Below are 6,000 nucleotides of genomic sequence, written 5' to 3'. Positions count from 1 at the left end.
GTAAAATAGTCCCCCTGAGGCAAAACGCCCCACACCCCACCCCGAAAAAAGGCAACCCTTCTAGTTACGGCTAAAGAAACATTAGTTCATCTACTGTCTGAAACTTGAGAAGAAACTAATCTGGATGTGGGTAATGTTTAGCTAAAGCGAGTTCTTTATCCCATTAAAATAATCACATAAAGATGACTCTTAAAACCTTCAAAGGGCACATACAGTTCAAAATCCCCACCCCACACAAACCCCCAACGTTCAGACTTACGGAGAACCAACGTGAAACACTCTTGCTTTCCTTGCAGACTCCTCAGACTTATCTGAAAGGAAAGCAAGAGTGTTTCATATCGGTTCCCCATTCGATGGATCGACATATTCATTTCCCTCCCATGTTCATAATTGTGCTAGCTTCCCCCTCTCCCAAAAGCCTGAGGATTTAGTAGTATTGGTATTTGAGTAAGAATTTAATGGGAGCAGAGCACTGTACTAAGCGCTGGGAAAAAATGTGCAGATGAAGAGGCATGGTACCCAACCCTCAAGGGGCTCGTAATCTGAGGATATAGTAGGAGAGGAGGTATTGGAGACAGATACCAAAGGGAGAATGAAAGGATAAAAACACAAACTACATGAAAGACAGGACAGCATGGTCTACTGGAGAGAGCACGGGCCTGGGAGTTGGACGACCTGGATTCTAAACCCGGCTCCACCACTTTGTGCTGTGACTTTTCATGCCCCCAGTTTTCTCATCTGTACAATGGGAATTCAATGCCTGTTCTCCCCGACTTAGACTTTGAGCCCCACGTGGGACACGGGCTGTGTCCGACCCAATTATCTTGTCTCTACCCCAGCGCTTAGAACAGTGCTTGACTCCCAAGTGCTTAGTACAGTGCTCTGCACACAGTAAGAGCTCAGTAAATACAACTGACTGAATAATAAGCAATTGAACATAAGCCCTGGTACACCCTCCCTCTTCATAGCTGACAATGATTTTCCCCACCTTCAAAGCCTTATTGAAGGCCCATCTCCTCCAAGAGGCCTTCCCTGACTAAGCTCTCATTTCCTCTTCTCCCATTCCCTTCTGTGTCACCCTGATTTGCTCCCTTTCACCCCCCAGCACTTATACACATATTCGTAATTATTTATTCATATTGATGCCTATCTTCCCCTCTAGACTGTAAGCTCGCTGGGGGAAAGGAATATGTCTGTTGTATTGTTCTATTGTACTCTCCCAAGCACTTAATACAGTGCTCTGCACACAGGAGATGTTCAATAAATACGAGTGATTGAGGAGGAATAGGGCACTGAGGGTACAGGAGCAGAGATCTGGGCTCCGCCAGTCAGAGCCACGGCCACGGCCTTCCGATGCTCTGGAAGTAGAGGTGGCCTTGTGCTCGTCTTCCTGCCGCCTCCTCATCCTCCCGGCTGGAGAAGGAAGAGGAGGAGGAGGAGGGGATGATGGAGGTTCCAGTTGAGGAGACGGGTTGGCTCCCAGCCACGCCGTGGCCCCCACGGGCTGGTGTAACTGGACCACCTGAAGGCCCTACACAACTACCACACTGTACTGGAGTTACCAGAGTTATTCACGACTGAAAGTTATGGGCTTTTTAAACGGCCGTTTTTCAAAAGCTTGTTTGACGAGGGGCACAAGAGCTGGAGGACAGGGAATGAATGAAAACAATGGGATATTTATTAAGAATAAATGCTCCACCTGTCAGCTCAGAGTTACCGTATAAATAATTCACGTGGAACATGACTCAAATGATTATTTTAAAATCCCAGAGAAACTGATAAATGAAAAGAGAGGCAGCTTGGCCTGGTGGAGGAGGTATCGAACCTGGGAGTCAGGTGACTTGAGTTTTAACCTTGGCTCCACCACTTGCCTGCTGGTTGACAATGAATCGGTCGATCATTGGTATTCATTGAGCGCTTACTCTGAGCAAAGCCCTGAACTAAGCACTTGGGAGAGGACAACTGAGTAACTAGACACGATCCCTCCCCTCAAGGAGCTTACAATCTAGAGGGGATGATGACTATTAAAATGAACTACAGGTAGGGAAGACAACTGGTTATGAACATAAATATGAACTGTGAAGTTGGAGGGGTGAGAATCTAAGTGCTTACAGGGTTAGGGCGTAGGTGACCTTGGGCAAGTCACTGAACTTATCTGTGCCCCAGTTTCCTCATCTATAAAATGGGGATTCAATACCTGTTCTCACCTCCTCTTTACACACATGGGACAAAAACTGCATTGGACCTGACTATCTTGTATCTATCCCAGCTCTTCGTATAGTGCTTGGCACAGGGAAAACAAAATACCACTCAGAAGCAGCACGGCGTAGTGGCTAGAGCACAGGCCTGGGACTCAAAAGGTCATGGGTTCTAATGCTACTCTGCCACTTGTCTGCTGTGTGGCCTTGGGCAACTCACTTCATTTCTCTGTGCCTCAGTTCCCTCATTGGTAAAATGGGGATTAAGACTGTGAGCCCCATATGGGACAGGGACCATATCCAACTTGATAACCTTGTATCCACGTCAGCGCTAGTACAGTGCCTGGCACGTAGTCAGCACTTAACAAAACCCGTTATTATTAACCAGATAACCATTATAACCATACAGTTTTGCCCCAAAACTCTCTGCAAATTCCAAAATCTTTTTAAACCTATGAGGCATGACGGATCGTTAACCTTGGACAAAAACCAGTGTCTTGGATTTGGCGGCTGAGATGGAGGGATAGGAAGACTTCAGGCCGCTCTCTCCCCTCCGCAAGCTCCCAGAGGCGCTTCCCTCATCTGGCTCAACACCCTGGCCTGCTCACCTCTCCGGCCTGTTCTCCTCCGACAGCTCTCCTCCTGGGCCCACCCTCCTCAGCTCACTCTCTTCTACCTGCTCTCCTCGGCCTGCTCTCCTCCTCAGCCTGCTCTACACCTCAGTTCACTCTCCTCCACCGGCTCTTCTCTGCTGATTTGCCTCCTCAGCCTGCTCTGCTCTGCTAGCTCACCTCGGCCCGCTCTCCACCTCAGCTCGCTCACCTCCTCAACTTACTGACCTCATGCCAATAAACTCTCCTCAGCCTGTTCTCCTCAGGTTTCTCTCTTTGGCCTGCTCTCCTCCTCAGCTCGCTCATCTCCTCAGCCTGCCCTCCTCTCAGCCCACTCTACTCCTCGCCTCAGCCCTCTCTGCTCGGCCTGCTTGCCTCCTCAGCCTGCTCTCCGCCTCAGCTCGCTCTCCTCCTCAGCCCACTCTCCTCCACCCGCTCTCCTCTGCTGGCTTGCCTCCTCAGCCCGCTCTCCTCCTCAGCCTGCTCACCTCCGCTAGCTCACCTCAGCTCCCTCAGCTCCTCAGCCTACTGACCTCAGCCCGCAAGCTTTCCCCAGCCTGTTCTCTTCTGCCTACTTACTCTCTTTGGCCTGCTCTCCTCCTCAGCTCCCTCACCTCCTCGTCCTACTGACCTCAGCCCACTGTCCTCAGTCCGCTAGCTCTCCTCAGCCTGTTCTCTTCAACCTACTGTCTTGGGCCTGCTCTCCTCCTCAGCTCCCTCACCTCCTCGGCCTACTGACCTCAGCCCACTAGTTCTCCTCAGCCTGTTCTCCTCAACTCCCTCACCTTCTCAGCCCACTCTGCTTAACCTGTTCTTCGGCCTATACTCTCTTTGGCCTGCTCTCCTCCTCAGCTCGCTCACCTCCTCAGCCCACTCTCCTCAGCCCGCTAGTTCTCCTCAGCCTGCTATCCTCGACCAACTCTCCTCCTCAACTCGCTCACCTCCTCAGCCCACTCTCCTCAGCCTACACTGTCTTTGGCCTGCTCTCCTCCTCAGCCTACTGACCTGAGCCCACTCTCCTCAGCCTGTTCTCTTCAGGCCTTACTCTCCTTGGCCTGCTCTCGTCCTCACCTCCTCGGCCTGCGGACCTCAGCCCACTCTCCTCAGCCCATTAGCTCTCCTCAACCTGTTCTCCTTGGCCTACCCTCCTCCTCAACTCCCTCACCTCTTCAGCCCATTCTCTTCGGCCTACTTACTCTCCTTGGCCTGCTGTCGTCCTCACCTCCTCGGCCTACTGACCTCAGCCCACTCTCCTCAGCCCATTCTCCTTGGCCTACTCTCCTCCTCAACTCCCTCACCTCCTCAGCCCATTGTGCTCCTCAGCCTGTTCTCTTTGGTCTACTAACTCTCCTTGGCCTGCTCTCGTCCTCAGCTCCCTCACCTCCTCAGCCAACTGACCTCAGCCCACTCTCCTCAGCCTGTTCTCCTTGGCCTACTCACCTCCTCAGCCTGCTGACCTCAGCCCACTCGCTAATCCTCAGCCTGTTCTCCTCGTCTTACTGTCCTCGGCCTGCTCTCGTCCTCAGCTCCCTCACCTCCTCAGCCTACTGTCCTCAGCCCACTCTCTTCCTCAACTCGCTCACCTCCTCAGCCCACTCTCCTCAGCCTGTTCTCTTCGGCCTACTTACGCCCTTCGGCCTACTCTCCTCCTCAGCTCCCTCACCTCCTCAGCCTGCTGACCTCAGTCCGTTCTCCTCCTCCGACGCCCTTCCTCCTGGTCTGACCTTACCTCACGACGGCGGGTGGGATGAGGCAGGTTCCGGGAATCCTGGTCCTCGTCGGAAAACTGGCTTTCTGACAGAACAGGCCCAGTCCTCTGGCCCCAGGGCCCGCAGGGCTCAAGGCTCTTCTAGACTGTGAGCCTTTTCTTGAGTGGGGATTGTCTAGCTGTTGCCGAATTGTACTTTCCAAGCGCTTAGTACAGTGCTCTGCACACAGTAAGCGCTCAATCAATACGATTGAGTGAGTGAATGGAGGGCGGGGCTCGGGTAGGGAGGGATGGCAGCAGGGTGCAGCCTGGTGGGCAGGCTTGTACTTCCCAAGCGCTTAGTACAGTGCTGTACGCACAGTAAGCGCTCAATCAATACGATTGAGTGAATGAATGAGTGAATGGAGGGCAGGGCTCGGGGAGGGAGGGACAGCAGCAGGGCGGGGCCTGGTGGGCGGGCTTGTACTTCCCAAGCGCTTAGTACAGTGCTCTGCGCACAGTAATTGCTCAATAACTACGACTGAATGAATGAGTGAATCAATCAATCGTATTTATTGAGCACTTACTGTGCGCAGAGCACTGTACTAAGTGCTCGGGAAGTATAAGTTGGCAACATATAGAGACAGTCCCTACCCAACAGTAGGCTCACAGTCTAAAAGGGGGAGACCGAGAACAAAACCAAACATACTAACAAAATTAAATAAATAGAATAGATATGTACAAGTAAAATAAATAGAGTAATAAATATGGACAAACATATATACAGGTGCTGTGGGGAAGGGAAGGAGGTAAGATGGGGGGATGGAGAGGGGGACGAGGGGGGATGAAGGGCGGGGGTCGGGTAGGGAGGGACGGCAGCAGGGCGCGGCCTGGTGGGTGGGCTTGTACTTCCCAAGCGCTTAGTACAGTGCTCTGCGCACAGTAAGCGCTCAATCAATACGACTGAGTGAATCAATTTGTAGACTGTGAGCCCACTGTTGGGTAGGGACTGTCTCTATATGTTGCCACCTTGTACGTCCCAAGCGCTTAGTACAGTGCTTTGCACATAGTAAGCGCTCAACAAATACGATTGATTGACTGAATGTGTGAATGGAGGGCGGGAGGGACAGCGGGAGCGACTCGTGGAGGGCGGGAGTGACGTCACGAGGGCGGGGCTAGGGGTGGGCGCGTGGCCCGTGAGGGCTGGGGGTGACGTCACGAGGGCGGGCGCCTCCAGGATAGGTGGGCTAACGGCGGGGTTCCCTGACGTGGGCCAATCCGTGGGCCCGCCCACCTGCACGTGCCCCTGCACGTGCCCACCTGGGCTGAGGCGCCCCTCCCCCTCCCGACTTCCGGTGTGGGCGGGGCCTGGGCGTTTACCTCAGGGCAGCGCGAGCCCTCGAGGCCTGGTGGCCCAATGGCCGGTCCTGGTGGCCACCATGGAGCCCAGCAGGGACCTCAGTAAATACCATTGAATGAATATTTATTTTACTTGTATATATTT

This window comes from Tachyglossus aculeatus, chromosome 20, assembly GCF_015852505.1.
Source record: "Tachyglossus aculeatus isolate mTacAcu1 chromosome 20, mTacAcu1.pri, whole genome shotgun sequence".
NCBI classification, from domain to species: domain Eukaryota; kingdom Metazoa; phylum Chordata; class Mammalia; order Monotremata; family Tachyglossidae; genus Tachyglossus; species Tachyglossus aculeatus.
Note: the sequence above shows the minus strand (reverse complement) of the source record.